At 42.6% G+C, this 20,296-nt stretch overlaps 1 long non-coding RNA gene across 1 annotated transcript in view; it reads right to left on the bottom strand.

Annotated features, from left to right (window-relative positions):
* LOC128322173 (uncharacterized) overlaps positions 1-20,296 on the bottom strand; it is a 33,869-nt gene that overhangs the window by 12,993 nt on the left and 580 nt on the right. Inside the window, exon 2 of the long non-coding RNA XR_008305576.1 lies at positions 18,927-19,030. This is a non-coding gene — a long non-coding RNA (uncharacterized LOC128322173). The remainder of the gene's footprint in view (positions 1-18,926; positions 19,031-20,296) is intronic.

Here is a 20,296-nt window from a genome sequence, read left to right on the forward strand (position 1 = left end):
TAGAGCATGAATGCACCACAGAGTTACCTGAATGAGGTTGCTAGTCCAACCAGTTTCATGGATTCACTTACTGCTCTGTGTCATATGGGTGTATGAGGCTATTCCCAGCCCTTTCCCCTGAGAGCCCATAGTTAGAAATTGGATTTGCTTTTGACTGAACCCCCTGCTGACTGGATAAAGAGGCACCTTTTAAAGTGATGCCTCTCTTATATACAGAGAGACCTTGCAGTCTAGTGTTCCAGCTTAGGGACCTGTCAGTCTAGTGATGCAGGTTAAGGAGAAGGGTTTGAACATACAGGCAGGTGCTCCGCTGGATGAACCTGGGCAGTAGAAGGCACTTTCCAACAAGCTCCCACAACAAAGACTTCAGCAAAGATGTCTCACTTAATCTTCACAGAAACCACACACTCACATCTAGGGCAAAAAGCTTTTTATAGATTTTTTTCTTTGTGAGGGTTGAGAGGCAGGAAAAGTAAGAAATACAAAAGGGATGGGAGGGGGGAATTCCAGGTACTGGATGTGGAGAAGGTGTGGGTGTGGTAGATGGAGCACAGAACAAAAGAGCTCTATTGTGCTGGATTTAGGACTTGATTGCATTCTCCCTGTGTGTTCTGTTTCTCAGGGGTAGTCTTTGTCTTTTAAGATTTCTTGCTGTGTCAGGAACTTTGACTTCATTAAGAACACACATAATTCATTGATGGTATGTGCATCACCTTAGATTTTGCACTGGTCCAGGATTTGCACGACGCAGCTCTTTGATCCCAAAGTGGCCAATTTCCCTCTGCACCAGTGCTTGTCCATGCCTCACTTAGCCTTGTTTCTTATCAGAAGCCAGACTTTCCAGAGAGGAGTGAGAGGAGGAGGCTGCCTTGCAGTAGTGAATCCTCCAGCAGAGGCATTGCTAGGTTCATAAAACAACCAGGACCCAGGCCCACAGTGACCCATTAATTTTGGGTAATTAAGCTCAAACATACCCTCCCAAGAATGATGGTGTATGTTTTTCAATGTCTCTAATATTATAGCAGGAAGATGGAAGTAACAGAGAGCTAGATGAGGCTAGGAGCTCTCTTCCATGTTCTGTGCAGGTGCCTCCGCTGCTGCACTTCCTTTATGGAAGAGGTCATGGTGGAGGGAGGTGGCTGATGAGATTTGATACTCTGAGCCATTCACTGGGGGCCAGTGCCCCATGGGCCACCCCCTAATGACACCCCTGTCCTCAAGTCAGAGTTGGCAACTACTTCTGCTCTTTTCTCTATGCTTGATGAGGGTTTGACAATTGGGGTATAGCATACCTGCCTTAAGAGAGGAGCTTCTAATCCTCATTTGTTTAGTTGGTTTATGGAACTCTGTCAAAAAGACACTGAGGCGGGTCTCACAATCAGTGAGACCAGCTTTTGCCGGTTTTGAGGGGAGAGCGGGCTAGGCAGACGATCCGGACAGGAGCCCTGGGTGGCTGAATCGGCCACCCACACGATTGCCAGCTTCGTGATGGAGCCAGTGGGGGCTGGGGGGAGCGGGGGGGCCAATTGCGAGCACGCAGGGCATGCTGGTGAGACCCCCGGAGCCAGGAGGCAGCTTTTTGCCTCCCCTGTAAGGGTCTCCTCGTGAGTAGCCACATTGCGGCTACTCACAATAAAAAAACCTTGGTTTGCAGAGCGCTTGCTCCACAAACCTGGTTTTAGGGGAGAGGTATTTAGCACTTACTTACATTTATATACCGCTCTATAGCTGGAAGCTCTCTAAGCGGTTTACAATGATTTAGCATATTGCCCCCCAACATTCTGGGTACTCATTTTACCGACCTCAGAAGGATGGAAGGCTGAGTCAACCTTGAGCCCCTTGGTCAGGATCGAACTTGCAACCTTCTGGTTACAGGGCGGCAGTTTTACCACTGCGCCATTTAAGCAGGTTAACTGCCTGCAAGCCCGGTTGGCTCCCATGATCAGCCAAAATCGGGCTAGACTCCCCTAGCCCAATTTTGGCTGATAGTGGGAATAGCCCCATTGAGGTCAATCACACAATCAAAAACTGTGTTCTACCCGGTGCTCCCAATTTTCAGTTATGTGGAAGCAAGGTTAGAGAAAAACCTGGGTAGAAGTGATTGTGTGGAAGCAAGGTAGGAGGTCAAACTACCCAGGTGTTCCTCCTACCTTGCTTCCATACAATTGCTTCTAACCAAGTTTTCCTCCTACCTTGCTTCGGCACAACCAAAAAGTGGGAGCACACAGAGCTCCCAAACCTGGGTAGAACACAGATTTTGATTGTCTGAATGACCTCATTATCTTCCATGTGTGTGAAGAACATACATTGGTAGCCTTATTCTAATAAACAGAATAAGGAATGGAAGAAGATGCATGGAAGGTAAAATGGTTTATATCTAACAGAGCTTCCTCCAGTCCATGCATTATTTTGCATTCAAAAATTATTCATGTGCAAAGGATAATTGCTGCCAAAGTCTCTTTCTATTTATAAAGATGTTCTTGCTTCTATCAATCATGAAATAGAGAGCTTTATTTTGATGAATTATCTCCTTATACAGGAACGTGATCATTAATTAAACATGGCCAGCAAGAGGTCCCGTCAGGTGGCATTTGAGTGAATGCCTGCTAGAAAGATAATTAACAAACTTCACATAAAAAGGAAACTCTTTTCTCACACACTGAGCTGGATTAGTAGATGAGGGCAGTAATGTCCTGGAAAGGAGGTATGTAAACAAAAAGGTGGCTGTGTTAGGTTTGTGGTGAACTGGGCCTGTCAGCAACATAAACAGCATGAAGAAGACTTCTAAACAAAATCTCCAGCTGATCAGTGGAGCCGACCCACCACAGGCCTTCAATGTTGCGAAGAAAATAACTAACATTTTCAGAGGACACTACTGTGTCTGCAACAGCAGGGATCATGCGATTTTATTGTCACTCTGTAATTGTCTGTCACTGTTGCTGCTATCAGGTGCAATTCTATCCAGTGAGTAGGGGCAGTAGTTACATTCTTTTCCAAACTGCTCTTGCAGAAAGGTAATGCTTAAAATGGATCACAGAACCAGATTTTTATGACTAAATATATGGCCTGATTTTAGAGACCTGGCGTCTCCACAGAACTGGCATGCTTGAACTGGTAACACTTTGCCCAGGAATATCCACAATTTTATAATTTTGTGATTCAAGAATGATAGTATCTATGCCTTTGATTGAATCCAGCTAGGAGTAATATGCATATAGAAGCAGGCTTCTATGCATTAAGCTAGAAAGGAATTATATGTCTGAACAGCTGTTAAGGCTGTTCTTACAAGAAGCCTAACCCAGGCTAGGACAGCCCAGCCTGGGTTAGGCTGCTTGGGTACAATGCTGGGATTTTTATTTTATTTTATTCACATTTATCTTATGCTCTTCCTCCAAGGAGCCCAGAGCAGTGTACATAGTTAAGTGTCTCCTCACAACAACCCTGTGAAGTAGGTCAGGCTGAGAGAGAAGTGACTGGCCCAGAGTCACCCAGCAAGTTTCATGGCTGAATGGGGATTTGAACTTGGGTCTCGCTGGTCCTAGTCCAGCACTCTAACCACAACACCATGCTGGCTCCCGGTGCTGCCTGTCTGCCAAACCCAGCATTGTACCCTAGCCTCTTACTGAGATTAAGAGCATGCCTTTACTAAGGTGTGAGCATGCCCTTAGCCTTGGTTCTGAGGTCATGTGACTGCTTGGGCTGCTTGCAGCCCGAGTGCCTAGAGCGCCGGTTGCATGGGGTTATCCCCCAAATGCACTGTGCTTGTTGAATGGTACATTGGGATACGTGGAGGCATTATCCCAACCTCTGGAAATCTGCGCTGCTTGGAACAGTGTAGATCATCCGGGAGTGTGGGACATGCTCCCAACAGCAGTTTGCTGACCTTGGGCCCCCAGATGTTGTTGGACTACATCTCCCAGAATCCCCAGACATGGCCTTTGTGACTGGGGATTCTGGAAGTTGTAGTCCAACAACATCTGGGGGCCCAAGGTTGAGGAACCCTGCCCTAGTCTGATCCGCCAGCCAGACCTATACACACGTACCCTACGTTAAGATACTCTGAATACTGCCTATCAGCTGTTCAGGACAGGGCACTTTTTTTGTTCTCCACTTTTGACATAATGAGGCTATTCACATGAGCGGGAGGGTGGGCGGCAGGAAAGACTGTTCCAGCTTACCCCCCCCCCCCCCCCGACGATCAGCAGGCTGCTGCTGGAAGCATGCTTTGCACCCCAGATGATCTATGCTGCTCCAAACACTCATTACTCTAAGCAGCACAGATCTCTGGAGGCTGGGACGATGTGCACTGCATGCACCGCATGATGGGCGTGGTGCATTGGGGGATACGCCTATGCAATGGGCGCTCTAGGTGCCCATCTCTGTGTTGGATCGGTAGCAAGCAACCTGAGCAGTCCACAACCTTGGAACCAGGGTTAAGGGCACACTCTCACCCTTAACCTCAGTAAGAGGCTGGGGTACAAAACTAGGTCAAGGGGGCAGGCAGTGCTGGAATCCACATGGATCTTAGCACTGCACACGAACAGCCTAACCCAGGCTGGGCTGCCCTAGCTTGGGTTAGGCTGCTCATGAGAACAGCCTCAACATCTGTTCAGAATGTTTGGCTGGAATTCTGTTTGCCCAGCTCTACATTGGGGCCCTGATATTTTGAAGATGACTGTCATTTGTTCTTAGTATTTCTATTCTATTACATGAACTGAAAATCTGCCAGATTGGCTTGTTTGAAGTTTAGAAAATAGTACTATGTGCTTGAATGCGTTTAAGTCTGAATGTATACATTTAGTGTGGCTTGTGCTGGTGGTATATGTAAACCATCAGACTGCAAACACAACAAAACAGATCCCTTTCATTGCATTAGGGAGATACATTTCAGATACCTTCACTCTCCACAAGGGTACTCTGATCAGATTCAACAAGCTAAGCATTAATGCAGCCCTTGACCACCAGTCATATTAATATGCAGTGAAATAAAAGAGGAGAAGGTGAAAGGAGCAAGCAGTTACCATATATGATGGATTAAGTTAACTAAACTGCTTATACTGAGGTTTAGCCTTCCTAACAGTTGGACCAAGAACCAAGTCAGAAATTGAGGTGAAATTGAGAAATTGGCCCCATTCGCACATTCGACACATTGGCCCCATTCGCACATAACGCAGAACCACGGCTCAACTGGTTCAGGTTCCATTGGACAGGTTATGCTCCCCACTGTTCTCCTGTTTGAATATGGACGTCACAAAGAGAACTCACTCTGAGGTCAGAGAGACTGAAGAGAGGAGGGGGAACAGGCTGTATGGGCTTCCTTCTGGCATGAAGGACAGCCCACTCAGCCAGTCATGGCCAGAGAGAGGGAGGAGTACCTCCCTCAACCTTGGTTGAAGGAAACTCAGAGGCTCTCCACACGAGTAGTGTGGAAAGTCTGCAGGTCTTGTGTAGGGAGAGCAGGCTCGACCCGCTTTCCCAGCAAACGAGTATTCTGCCCTCCTTGGGTGGCTGGATCGGCTGACCACATGATTACCAGCTCTGTCACAGAGCTGGTAGGGGCAGCGGAGATCAGGGGCCGCTCAGCCCCTGGAAGTCCCAGAATGCCCCGTGCGATAGTGCGGGGCATTCTGGGGAGACCCCAGACACAAGGAGGCTTCCTGCAGCCTCTCAGTCGGGGGTGGTGGTGGTTGTCTCCTCATAAGTTGCTGTGGCGTGGCATCTCACAATTGAGAAAATGGGGTTAGCAGAGTGCTAGCTTCTCTAACCTCATTTTAGGGGAGGGCTACTTTGGTGGGCTAGCTGCCATTGATCCACCAGGCTTGCAGACAAGCTCGGTGGTTCTCACAATGGAGGAAAACCAGGCTGGGCTCCCTTAGCCTGGTTTTCCCCCATCATGAGAATAGCCTCTCAGCCTGTGTTTCTTAATTTGGACGATACGCAGCTGCATGGAACCTACGTGGAACCTTGGGTTGGGGCAACAAAACCCATTACAATCAGATTGCAGTTTAAAAGTTCAGTTCAGATTGGAGTTTAAAAATTGAAACCTTGGATCAGCAGCCTCATGGAACCAGAGTTGCACAAATTCGGATGTCACGGTGAGACAACCTCTGTCCCCTTAAACTCCAGTTCTGCATTATGTCCACAGAATTGAGGACGGTTGCCCAGGACGTTAATGGTGTTCTAGTAGAAAGCAGCTTTGGATGAGGGTTCTGGATTTTGTGTGGAGAAATAGATCTCAAGCACTTATCCTGTCTGCCTTGAAGAAAACAAGTTGCTAGTATGTCCTGAATATGCAGTATCAAAAATGAGTCCATTTCCTGGCTGTGTGCTAAATTGCTGTGGGCTAGTTTTGCCCATGGAGATATGAACTGTAATGTTCAGGCAAGGAATTTTGCAGCACCAAACTTGAGCATTTCATGAGAAGAGTTTTGATTTCACTATGGGTAGAAAAATATTTTGCACAAATGGAAATTTCCTGATGAAATAATGTGGTCATCTTTTTCAGGGCCAACATCAGAAACTGGCATCACTGGGCAGCTGCTGAGAGCCCGGGGCCTCCGAAGGCCCTTTTTGATCCCTGAGACCACTTCTGTGCCCATAGCCTTCATTTGGTGGCCACAGAGGGACTCTCTTGGAGTTCATCAGCCACGAAGCAGATCACAGAGGGAGTCTCCTAAAACCTGGAGGTGGTCCTGATCCCCCCCCCCCGGTAATTAGTTCTTCTATAGTGTTGGTGGTTGGGCCATAGCTAGAGTATGTGCTCAAATCCACATTCATCCCATTTATGAAATGCAAAACCTAAACCATACATGTAGACTTTTGTTATCCCATGCTGAAGACTGAGTTAGAACCCTTGCTGATATAATCTAGTGGTGAAGAGCCTGGAAGGTGAGCAGGACAATTCAAAATTCAGTCCGAGTGGCTATAGGCAACAGTCATCTGTCAGCCTCAATCCACCACCTGTGTGTGTGTGTGTGTGTGTGTGTATACACACACTGTATACACACACACGCACACACACATATACCTACTTTACAGAGTTGTTGTAGGATTACAGAGATGATAGATAGGAAGCATTTTAAGCACCAAGGAAAAATACTATCAAAATTGTTATTTTTAGTGTTACTTGCACTCCACAAATCTTTGAAGTTTTCTATAGGGTTTTTAAGTAAATCCTTAAAAAGGAATAACAAATCTCTAGAAAAAATGACTGAGCAAAGGAAAGAGAGACTGGACTTTTGCAGTCAGGATGACTATTCTTGATGGAAAAATCTGTTTTTGATTAACAAAAAAGTACTTATGCCAAAAAGTACTTATGTTGAAAGAAAAATTTACTAGATATTTTAAAAGGCAAACCATTTAGAAACATGTCATAGAGCTGATCCTGGGAATAATTTAAGTGTTCCCATTCTATTCAATTTTTGTATGTGAAAGGGTCTACCTTTTTAGTCTGTCATTCACTCAACAGAAATAATAACGGCAATGCTCTGAGTGTCTGAACTTCAAAGCACTTCATAAGGACTGGATAAAGTTAGCCTGTGATTCAGTTGGTCTAGGCCTTTTCCTAGTAAAATATCCACAACAGCAGAAAATGGAATAACATGGTCAACTAGTATGGCTTCTGACTAATGTGAAATGTGTAAATATAATAAAATATATAATAATAATAATAATAATAATAATAATAATAATAATAATAATAATAATAATGGCCCCCAGTGAGGCACTACCCTGGCGTGGTTTTGGGGCTTGTGTGCTCTGAGGAAGGTGAGAGCTATGCCAGAGGTCCAACCATACTGGATAGGTCTCAACAGAGGAGCCAGACAAAGAGTGCCTCTCCCATAAACAATATGGTGAGACGTAACTTTAATAAATCTATACCAGATCGGTCGTCACCTGGGTCAACAAGGACTGCACCAGGTGCTGGAGTCCCTGGACATCTGGTGGCAAGTGGGCAACAGGACTCAGGATCTTCAGTTGAGCAACCAGGGCTGGAAACTGCAAGGTTACTGGAAGAAACGTCGCTTAACCAGAAAAAATATACAAAAAATGCCAACAAGGAAATAATGATCTGCTATTACAAGTCTAGTCCAACTAGAAGAGGTTATTTAAAAAGAAGGTACCAAATCTGGAAAGAGAAGCATCCAGAGACAGAAATCACAGAACAAAGGCTAGCAGACCAGAGAAGATTCATAATAAGAAATAAAGTATTCACAGGAGTTGAGCTGGAAGAACTGCAAAGAGCAACACAGGCTCAAGATATGGAAGAAGAATTACCACCAATTGAAGAAGTTGCTCAGGTGCAGGTGGAGGAGGTGTTGGAAATAGAGGATGCCACTGTTGCTGAACTGTTTCAAAATGAAAACCAGGCAACCTCCCCTTTGCCTTCACCTCAAAAACCCGAATGTCGTTTAACAGAAAAGCAACAAGAACTAAAGCAAAAAATAACTGAGCACATGAACCAAACAACCACCAGGGTTCGACTTCCAGCTCTAAAAACAGTTGCCAAAAAACAACTTGCTCAGGCATTAAAAGATATAAGTGCTGCACTTGCAGAAATAACAACCAAGAATTTACAAGAAACAAACCAACTAATGTACAGTGCAGCAACAATAACAACACAAGTGCTCAGATATAAGATCAATGGACCAGTAAAAAAAGAAAGCAGTACATCACCTAAATGGAAGATTAGATTAGAAAATAAAATCCCCATGCTCAGATCAGATGCTAGTAAATTGAAAGATATGAAAGACAAGAAGCTGAAGAATGAAAACACCAAAGAGTATCTGATCCAAAAATACCACCTAGATTCAAGGAAAATTAGAGAAGTCCTGGAAATAATAAAGCCGCAAATAACAGCAGTGTCAAAGAAGATTAGCAGATATGAAGCCAGAACTACACAACACAGGCAGAATCTCCAATTCCAGTCGAATCAGAGACGTTTCTACCAAAGCATAGAAGGAGAAACTGCAAGAAACATAGAAACACCAAATAAAGAAGAAACAGTGCAATTCTGGGGAAAATTATGGGACAATCCAATAGATTATAATAAAAAAGCAGGCTGGATGAAAGAGGTCGAAAAATGTAGCCAACAAATGCAAGATCTAATAATAACACCAGAATTAATAAGTGAAAGAGCAAAGGAAATTAAAAATTGGACTGCGCCAGGCGACGATGAACTGCATGGCTTTTGGCTTAAACACCTAACAAGCCTTCATAAACAACTATCAAAACAGTTCAATCACATTTTGCAAGGAGGTGATATTGAACAATGTCTAAAAACTGGGAAATCTCATCTCACCATGAAAGACTCAGCAAAAGGTGCAGTTCCAAGTAATTATAGACCGATCACCTGTCTGCCAACCATGTTCAAATTATTAACTGGAATAATAGCAGATGAAGTGATGCAACACTTATTAACTAACAAACAGCTTCCAGTTGAACAGTAAGGAAATTGCCCAAACACCAGAGGCACAAAAGACCAGCTGCTGATTGACAAAATGATTTTAGAAAATTGCAAGAGAAGAAAAACCAATCTAAGTGTTGCATGGATTGACTACAAGAAAGCCTTTGATTCATTGCCTCACACATGGATACTAAAATGTTTAGAAACAACTGGTGTCAGCAAAAACATTCAGATATTTATTTAAAAAAGCAATGAGCATGTGGAGTACACAGTTAAGAATCAATGGCGAGACACTTGGACAGGTTAGCATTAGAAGAGGCATTTTCCAAGGGGACTCACTATCCCCTCTGTTGTTTGTAATCGCCATGACCCCACTTTCACAAATACTAAACAAAACAGGCCTTGGATACCAAACATCTAAAACATCAAGTAAAATCAACCATCTGCTGTGCATGAACGATCTGAAGTTGTATGGAAAGTCCCAGTCAGAAATTGAATCACTGCTAAACACTGTCCGTATATTCAGTAGCGATATAGCAATGGAGTTTGGACTAGACAAGTGTGCTGCATTAATAATGAACAGAGGGAAAATAACAAAAACAGAAGGAATAGAACTACCCAATGGAAACAAGATCAAGAACCTGGAAGAGAAAGAATATTACAAATACTTGGGCATTCTCCAGGCTGATAACATTGCACACACGGAAGTTAAAAGAAAAATTGGAAGTGAATACATCAGGAGAGTTAGAAAAATCCTCAAGTCCAAACTCAATGGTGGGAACACCATACAAGCCATAAACACCTGGGCTATACCTGTTATCAGATACACTGCAGGAATAATAGACTGGACCCAGGCAGAGCTAGAGATGCTAGATCGTAAGACCAGGAAAATCATGACCATCAGTCATGCTCTGCACCCCCGCAGTGATGTAGATAGGCTATACCTCCCTCGCAGCTCAGGTGGAAGAGGAATGCTGCAAGTCCATCAAACAGTAGAGGAGAAGAGAAACCTTGAAGAATATATCAAGGACAGTGAAGAAGATGCACTTCAAATGGTCAATAACGCGAAACTATTCAACACCAATGAAAGAAAGCAGGCCTACAAGAAAGAACAAGTCAAGAACCGAGCTGAAAAATGGAGAAATAAGCCACTGCATGGTCAATATTTGCACAATATAAGTGGAAAATCAGACACCACCAAGACCTGGCAATGGCTTAAGAATGGCAACTTGAAGAAAGAAACAGAGGGTTTAATACTGGCTTCACAAGAACAGGCACTAAGAACAAATGCAATAAGAGCAAAAGTAGAAAAATCCACAACAAACAGCAAGTGCCACCTTTGTAAAGAATCAGATGAAACAGTGGACCACCTAATCAGCTGTTGTGAAAAGATCGCACAGACTGACTACAAACAAAGGCATGACAAGGTAGCAGGGATGATACACTGGAACATCTGCAAAAAATACAAGCTACCTGTAGCCAAAAATTTGTGGGACCATAAAATTGAAAAAGTTGAAGAAAATGAAGATGTAAAAATATTATGGGACTTCCGACTACAAACAGACGAACATCTGCCACACAATACACCAGATATAACTGTAGCCGAGAAGAAAGAAAAACAAGTTAAAATAATCGACATAGCAATACCAGGGGATAGCAGAATAGGAGAAAAGGAAATAGAAAAAATGCCAAAATACAAAGATCTACAAATTGAAATTGAAAGGCTGTGGCAGAAAAAGACCAAAATAATCCCAGTGGTCATTGGCGCCCTGGGTGCAGTTTCAAAAGACCTTGAAGAGCACCTCAACACCATAGGGGCCACAGAAATCACCATCAACCAATTACAAAAGCAACTTTACTGGGAACAGCCTATATTCTGCGACAATATCTATAACAACAGCAACAACATTGACAATAAAATTCAGCCATCCCAGGTCCTTGGGAAGGACTCGATGTCTGGATAAAACAAACCAGTCAATAACACCTGTCTGACTGTGTAAACAAGAAATAATAATGGCAGAAAAAGACCAAAATAATCCCAGTGGGAATTGGCGCCTTGGGTGCAGTTCCAAAAGACCTTGAAGAGCACCTCAACACCATAGGGGCCACAGAAATCACCATCAGCCAATTTCAAAAAACAGCTTTATTTTATTTTATATATATATATATATATATATATATATATATATATATATATATTTGCATTTTTATACCGCCTTTCGTTAAAAGATAGCCCCAAGGCGGTTAGGGTTCCTTTACTGGGAACAGCCTATATTCTGCGACAATATCTATAACAATAACAACACTGACAATAAAATTCAGCCATCCCAGGTCCTTGGGAAGGACTTGATGTCTGGATAAAACAAACCAGTCAATAACAGCTGTCTGACTGTGTAAACAAGAAAATAATAATAATAAATAAATAATTGGTTTGCAACAGCAAAATAAATGGAAAGTTGGTTCACTGACCAAAGATAAAGGTAAAGTGTGCGATTGGGTTGGTGTCAACTCCTGGGAACCACAGAGCCTTGTGGTTGTCTTTGGTAGAATACAGGAGGGGTTTACCATTGCCTCCTCCAGTGCAGTATGAGATGATGCCTTTCAGTATCTTCCTATATCGCTGCTGCCCAATATAGGTGTGTTCCATATTCTCGGAAACATACCAGCAGAGATTCAAACCAGCAATCTCTGGAACTCACCATTTTAAAAGAAACTTGAGGTGTTCACCAGCCTCTGGGAGAGATGTTATGCTGGGTTGAATGGGGAGAGTTTCTCTCTCCTTGCTAAATCTGAGAACCACCACTTTAACACGTATTTCTTGGTCCAGTTAACAAGAAGCTCAGTTAGTAGGTTGAGTTAGCTGTTCACCTGAATGAAATCTGGGAGATAGCTGAGGAAATAGCTCATGTTTTGCTCCAGGAAATAGAATATAAGATATGCTCTGAGACTCAGCTGCAGAGTCAGATCTTCTGATTTCCAAACAGTACTCATCCAGTCTGAAGGCTTTTTTTTTTTTTAAATAAACCTGGGCTTCACAGACATTGCTGTGGGCTTGTAAACTCCTCACTGAGGACATTTGGTCACTCAAAGCAGCTGGACTAGTTTAAATTCTCAACAGCCATGAGAAATTCACCAGAGACATTAAATCATCAGCACCATGAACCTCTGGGTAGTGTGAAATGATTCAGAAATTTATTTCTCAGCATATTGCTGCAATCTATTTCATTCCCATCAAGTGATTAATACTCTATTCACATACAGAATTCATAACAGAAACAGTTGGTTTGTTTGTTTTTAAGTGTGCTATGTGTTAAATAGATAGTCCTCTCTTCCAAAAGAGGGAACTGCAGCAGTAGCCTTTTAGGAGACTGGAAGTACAGCTCTAGGATATGGGTCAGAGAGCAGAAGAGTACAATATGCTGACACTTCTAGCATTTCTAATGTATATAATTTCCTAGTGTGTGCTGTGGATTGGTTGCTCATGATGCAAAATCCAAACTCCCCTTCGCCTTTTGCAACATTTAAGGGTTTAGAAAATTCATACCTTGTGTTCCTGCAGCTCCCTACAAGAAACAGCCACCTCAGAAATGGAATTACTTTTATTTACATTTGAAATAAGGAAAACAATGGCACTTATTTTAATGAAAAGCTGAGCCTCTGGAAAGGCAAGCAGGCAGCGATGTTCTGCTTTTCTGTGTTTCATATCACTACCTGCTTACCTTTTCACAATGCTCATGTTGAGCAGCAGCATCTTTTCAGCCACCTAAGAAACTTCATCACTAAAATTGCAAACCATAGTTAAAAATACAGCTGCGCACAACGGGGGAAAATAACAAAAAACTATGACACATAAAACCCAGAACTGTCACCGACAGCCAAGAGTAATGCTGAAAAGGCAGAAGAAGAGCTGGGAAAATTTGGGTGGAAGAAAAGAAAAAAGAATGGAGAGTGGAGTGCCAGAAAAACAAGTGTGGAGGAGAAGGAGGAGGAGAGGACTTCTCTAAGTAGAAAGAATGAAAGAGAAATAAGGGAGGGAGGGAAAGGAAACTAACACAAGCAGAGAAGGAGCAAGTGACACATGTAACCAATGACTGTAATTCTACTTATTATTTTTGATAGGCCTTCAGTTAGCATATCCATAAAATCAGAGTCACTGAAACTAGGCTTCTGTATTCTTTGCATTGGGCATTATTAAACTAATATAACATTGTAGGATATTTTTAAAGTCTCTACATTTGGATTGTTCAATGAGGATGCTTGACAGTGTGTGACAGCTTTTCTCGCAGTAAATCATAGTCTATCTTTCTATAGCAAAAATGGCTGATTGCCACACTCCCCTATCCTGCCTCAGAATCCCACTGGAATCTATGACAAATTCACACACTGTATAAATGCATATTGAAGTCTCTGGAGAAAATGAATATGTGCATTCATTATATTTTGATTCCCAAACAACTCCATTGGTGAATGGAAAACTGGGCATGTATTTACTTCATTTCTATCCTGCTTTCCACCCAGTTAACTGAAGGTTTCTGAGGCAGCATTAGTTGCTTTGGGAACAAATAACGGCTTTGGTGGGGATTTTTGGCGGGAAAGTGATGCAAGGAGAAAGTTTTAGCCCTCACTTCTGCAAGTTCTACTCCTGATTTGGATCAGACCATTCACCCCACAGCTGCATTCTGACAAAAAAAGAAACATTTCTAGTTTTAAGTCCTTCTATTCATAACAGATTCATCATAATGTGTAGGAACATAGGAAGCTGCCATACACTGAGTAAGACCATTGGTCTAACTAGCTCAGTATTGTCTACACAGACTGGCAGCGGTTTCTCCAAGGTTACAGGCAGGAATCTCTCTCAGCCCTATCTTGGAGATGCCAGAAAGGGAACTTGGAACCTAGATGCTATTCCCAGAGTGGCTGTACCCACTAAGGGGTGAGCATCTTACAGTGCTCACATATAGTCTCCCATTCAAATGCAACCAGGGTGGAACCTGCTTAGCTAAGGGGACAAGTCATGCTTTTGACCACAAGACCAGCTCTTCTCTGTGTACTTTGGCCCTCAGTCACTTTGTACTTTGGCCCTCCATATGTCCTTTGGCCCTCAGTCACAACTTTCTTTTCAAACAGTACATGCTTGAGCTTTTGGGCTTATATCTTCATTAAGGATTAAGCTGCCACTGTACATCTGATGGGCATCCCACCAGAAGACCTGCCCAGCCAAGGACTATGTGCTCTGCAGCCAGGATTGTACAGGTCTCATGCTATCACTCCTTTCTCTTCAGTTGAATTAAGAGCATAACTGTACACTAGGGGTGTGCAAACAGACTCAAAACCAAACTGAACCCGCCCCACCCCCGGTTCGGCTCAACCCCAAACTGAAACCCCCCCTCCCCAGTTTGGGGATTCGATGAGCCTTAATTTAAAAAAAAAAAACTTACCTCCTCTGGGGGGCTTCTCTAAGGTGGTGGGTATGTGTGTCCATGGAGGTTCCCCTCCTTCCACCGGCCTTCCTTCCTTTAAAATTTGCCCGTTTTGGGCTTCTTTGGGCCTTTCTGGGACTATTCCCTGGCGCAGTGGCCATTTTGGAGGCTGCAGCACCTGTGCAGTGGGACCCTGCGTGGCTGGCCCAGATGGTTTTGTGCACATCCCTACCATACAGGGATCGCCTTCATCATAACTGAGCCCCAAACATCCCTGCTTTCAAAACATAAGGATAGTTCTCTCCAGGAATTTGTTATATAGGAAAGTGCTTTACTGCTTGTAATGTTTAGAGGTTGATTCCATATTTTCCATGTAGCTCTAACATGCCAGAATCTGTTCCAACAAAGGTTTTATTCGGGATTCAGGTGATCTTGGGCAGTAGTGGAAGATTCTGGTAGGCTACTCTGTGAAGACTAGCTGCTACCCAAGAATTTCAATAAAATCATACTATTACTTTGAATACTTCTCTGGCTTTTTCTGAAAGAAAACGCCTTAACATTTTACTACTACTACTACTACGGATATTTATATATCGCTCTTCAACCAAAAGTTCTCAAAGCAGTTGACACAGCAAAATAAATAAGACATAAATAAGGTGGTCCCCTGTCTCCAAAAAACTCACAGTGTAAAAAGAAACATAAGGCAGACACCAGTAAGTGCCACTGAAGGGAGGCTGTGCTGGGGTTGTAGAGGGCCAGTTGGTGTACCCCTGCTGAATATAAGAGAATCACCACTTTAAAAGGTATTTCTTTTGCTCAGTTAATTCAAAGAAAATTGTTAAAAGATAAACAAATATACTGAGCTGGTCTAGAACCATTTACCGCATCTGACACACTAGACTCCTACCTATGCAATAATAAATGTGGTACTTGTTGGAAGTGAAGGACTTTGCGCTGTCTCTTATCTCAGTGACACTGGAGGACAGACTAGTGAGTCAGAGGGCTAGAGGGTCAAGACATTGGTCATCCCTTCTCTACTGCTCTGACACTATCCCTTTGGAATGTAGATTACTAATCTTAGGGAGTTCCTTCCTTCCAGCCACTTCCTTCCTCTCTCCCTTCTCTTCCTGTTCCTTCTACTTTGCAACATGCAAGCTGCTCTCCCTGCACCATGTGTGCAGAGATGCAGAATCCATCTGCATCCAGCTAGCTAGCTAGATTAGAGATCCTAACTCCTCACTTTCCTATCTAGAATGGAGTTCTCTAATAAATGTCATATATAATGATTTGAAACTATGAACTGGCTCCAAGTTACTTTACTCTCAGCATACACTCATGCCTAACCAAATTCCGCTGTGTTGTCCCTCTGTGCACTCTGCTATAATGAAAAAGGGATTCTCTTACCAGAGAGAATTCCCAACAGTACTGATGTAACATCAAGGCTTTTTGTCAGCCAGTTCATATTATACTGATTTTACACCAGGTATATTGGTTACTACTTTAGTTTCTGGGCTCAATTTAAAGTGCTGGTCTTAACCGGTGTTAAAACAGTGAAAGACCACCTTCCCCCATATCAACCTACCTGAGCCCTAAAATACGTGCCACAGACCTGGCTCTTTGGCCAGCCGCTAACTCAGATTTGATTGGCAGGTAATAGTTACAGGAGCTGAGATTCTGACTAAGTGCCAGTGCAGTGAGAGGATCAGAACAACAGTGCTTCCAGACTTACAACATTGGTGCTCACATGGGGCTATACAGTCATCAAGAACATTTTTTTTTGCGAAGAGGTAACACAGACAACTTCATGGGGAAGGGGAGGCTGTCAAAAATTACACACACACACTCCTCCACATGAGGACTGGTGCTGTTAGTCTGGAAGCACTATCATTCTGTTCCTTTCCTTGGTCAGGAAAGGAACAGAACTTCCTTGATCAGGATTTCAGCCAGGGTCGTCTTGGTGGGTTCCCTCCCTGAGGAGATCCACCAAATCCTCAGTCTTTGCTATTAAATGGATCTTTAAAACATTCTTATTCTGCAAGGCACTTAAAGTCATGGTCTTGCTGCTTTTATATAGTTTTTTTATTGCAATATATTTTATTGATTTAATATTGCATTGTAAGCAGTTGTTGGGTTATTACAACTTTTAAATGCACTCAGCACTATGAAATTATATTTTTAAGTGGGATATTGAATGAATGAATTTGCTGCTTTTGTGATCTAAGAGTAGCATGACTGTTTATGTGATAGGTAAGATTGTCAGAACATGTTTTGTTTTTAAAAAAGCGACAGTTTTAGACTTCTGAGGTCTGCAATAAAGAATATGAAGGTTGCAGTCCCATGCACACTTACTCCAGAGACAGCCCATTGACTTATATGAGAAACATCTGGCAGTCTTAGTGCTGGGACTTACAAATGTCATATGCAAAATTTTTAGGACAAATGCCATCCTAGAGAGGGGAAGAGAGAATGAATACATAATACAACTGGATTAATTTAGACACACTTCTGGTTAGTTCCGCCTCCGCTCCAGTGCCATAAATCAGGTCCATTATTGTTTGGGGGACTAAACTAAAACCATTACCTATAAAACAGATAATGCGGTGATTTATTATTTCTCCACATGAAAACACTTGTCAGGCACTCAGTAAATTGCTATGTCAGCAAAGCTAGAAGACAAATAATCTTATTTTGAAGTCTGAAAATGCTTGCTCAAAAGACAAAACTATATTTTTTTCTGCACATGTACTAACCTGACACTCTTCCTTTTTTGGAATGGACTGCGTGAATGAAGCAACAGGCATAATAAAAAACTAAGATTGCAATCTTAAGCATGCTTAAAAGAAAAGTTGTGCTGTCGAGTCAGTGTCGACTCCTGGCAACCACAGAACCATGTGGTTTTCTTTGGTGGAATACAGGATGGTTTTACCATTGCCATCAGGAAGGAAATTCCACTGTACTCAGTGGGATCTACTCAAGGTAAATAGGCTCAGGACTGGGTTGTTATTTCCCCCCAACTGTCCTGATATAAACAGTACTTCTTCCATCAAAATTTGACTTAGGGTTAGTCTAAACATTTTAGACTTCACTGTGTAATAGCACTGTGTCCTTTTCCAGGAATGCAGCACTCCTATTAAAGAAGTGCTTTAACTTCCTTCAGTTATATTTGCTGCTCTCAGTTTCACTGTGTTCTGCTGCATCTCTGCTTGAGAAGCAGACACCAATAAGAGGTGATGCAAAAATGCTTTGACTCCTTAGATTAGTCATCTTGCAGTTGGAGTGGGCTGATGAAGCTGGGATGTAGAGAATATGAATCATTTGGGCGGGGGGGGGCTCAAATCTTGGGACAAATTTGATGGGATTCCCACGTTTCTTATGTGGGAAACTCTTGAACATATTGTATACATTATTCCTTGGGCTGTAAATTCCCTTTTACTATGGCATTGGTTTCTATTAGGTATTGTTGCAAGGGTGGGGAACTTTCTTTCTTTCTTTGAGGGTCCCATTGCCAATTTAAAATTGGCAAGTGACGCATGCCAAAAAACCTACGTGAACATTGTTGTTTCTCAAGCACTCATGCAAACATGTGCATTCTCCCCTTCACTCTTTGAAACAAGTTAGAAAGAGATTGTAATGAATCGAAGCCAGGTTGGAGTTGCAAGGAGTAGAAAAGTGGAGATGGCTAGATAAGGTTCTCCACCCTGGTAAATAAGAGCCATGACTTTTTTAAAAAGGACAATCTGGAAACAGGGTTTGTAGATATGTAATAACATCCTGTTAATACCAACATATCTACTACAGTAGATATGTAATAATCACATTTGGATTTTGTGGGTATGAGAGTTATCATAGGTGCAGTTATTATGCACTCCAAACCTTTGCTTCTGTTACCCATTAACCCACAGGTTCTCAAACGTGGGTCCCCAGATGTTGTGGTACTACAACTCCCAAAGGCCATTGTGGCTGGGTGTGTGTGATCGGACTTGTGGTCCAACAACATCTGGGGACCCAAGTTTGAGTACCCCTGCATTAACCAGTATAAACAAGCACCATGTGGGCAATATATTGATATAAATAAAAAACCCAGTAATTTACCTATTTACCTTTCATTAGTTTTGGCGCAGGGCTTCTTCTAACATTATGGGCATTGCACTGGTGATTTCTTTTTCATTGGGGAATGGCAACATTAGAGTCTTGTATCTCCGACCTGAAAAACACAAACATGTTCCTACAGACAAATGTGTATGAAAACAGTTGTTTTATAATATCTGTACTGCATGCATGCATCTGTTTTATTGCTACAGCAGTCCATCAGGATGTAGGCTGAAGTGTTCCAAGATTTCTTCATAGCACATGTGGCTGTGGGATTGTCTGACTTACAAGCTTATCTTGGGTCAGTGCTGAGTTTATCACTGACTGATCACTACTCTCTTAGACATCCTCTAGGAAAAATTGCATTCCCTGGAGAGTGGCTCTGTAGACATATGCTGTCTTGTCAGCAACATCTCAATGGAGTCAAAAGCTGCTAAAAGATCAAACAATAATAATGGAATAAAATTTCCCAAACCAGTCTCAAAGAATGGGTTGTTGATTATGGCCATGAGCAGTGTCTCAGTTCCATAACTACAAGATCTGAATACAGGCTTTCATGGCTTGAGGCATTTAATCTCATTCAGGTGCAGCTAGAATTGTGAGCTGATAGTCCTGCATACTACATCCTTTACTAGCTGGCTGTGGAAAGTGTCAAGAATAGAGTTCTTGAGGGGCTAGACAACCACAGATTCAAGTTGTTGGGCAAGGCATGTTGCCTAACCAGCTGAAGTCACAGCTTCCTCCAGCTGGTCTTCATCAGCCAGCATGGGCATAAGTCCAGCTCAGAACTGGTCAACCACATTTTCCAAAGCACATGTACCACACTGTGATACCAGTTGGAACTGATCTATTGAAATAGACACGCCTCAATCTTCCACACCCCAATTCCAGACTTTGCCATCACACTGCTGGTCTCTGAATAGTGTACAATATAGAGTATAATAAAACTATTTTGGAAGAAAAAGACTGTATTTGATATTGTTATTATGGACCACATTTTTAATGCTGCATTGTTCTGAAACAGGCCCATAGAGATGCTCTTGAACCAAACCCCTTATTAATTTAACTTTCCCATGTTTAGGGATCATCTGACACCCCGTTTGCCCCTTCGTATTGTGAAAGAGATTTCATAGCATTGCTCTGTTTCCCATGGAACCCTGCCCTTTATATTAGAGGTGAATAAGTAGATCATAAGCTTTAGCATTATTATGCAACCTGCCAGTGATGTGCACATACATTATCACTTATGCAAAGGTCACCTTAGTTAGTCTAGTTCAGCACAGAGTCCTTTTTTCCCTTGGGAATGGCTCTAAGGGTGGTGTCACTTTTGCAGTGTGTGACTTTTCTTTCAGCATTTAACAAGTCTCACTGAAGACAACAT

Source organism: Hemicordylus capensis, chromosome 4 (genome assembly GCF_027244095.1).
Source record: "Hemicordylus capensis ecotype Gifberg chromosome 4, rHemCap1.1.pri, whole genome shotgun sequence".
NCBI classification, from domain to species: domain Eukaryota; kingdom Metazoa; phylum Chordata; class Lepidosauria; order Squamata; family Cordylidae; genus Hemicordylus; species Hemicordylus capensis.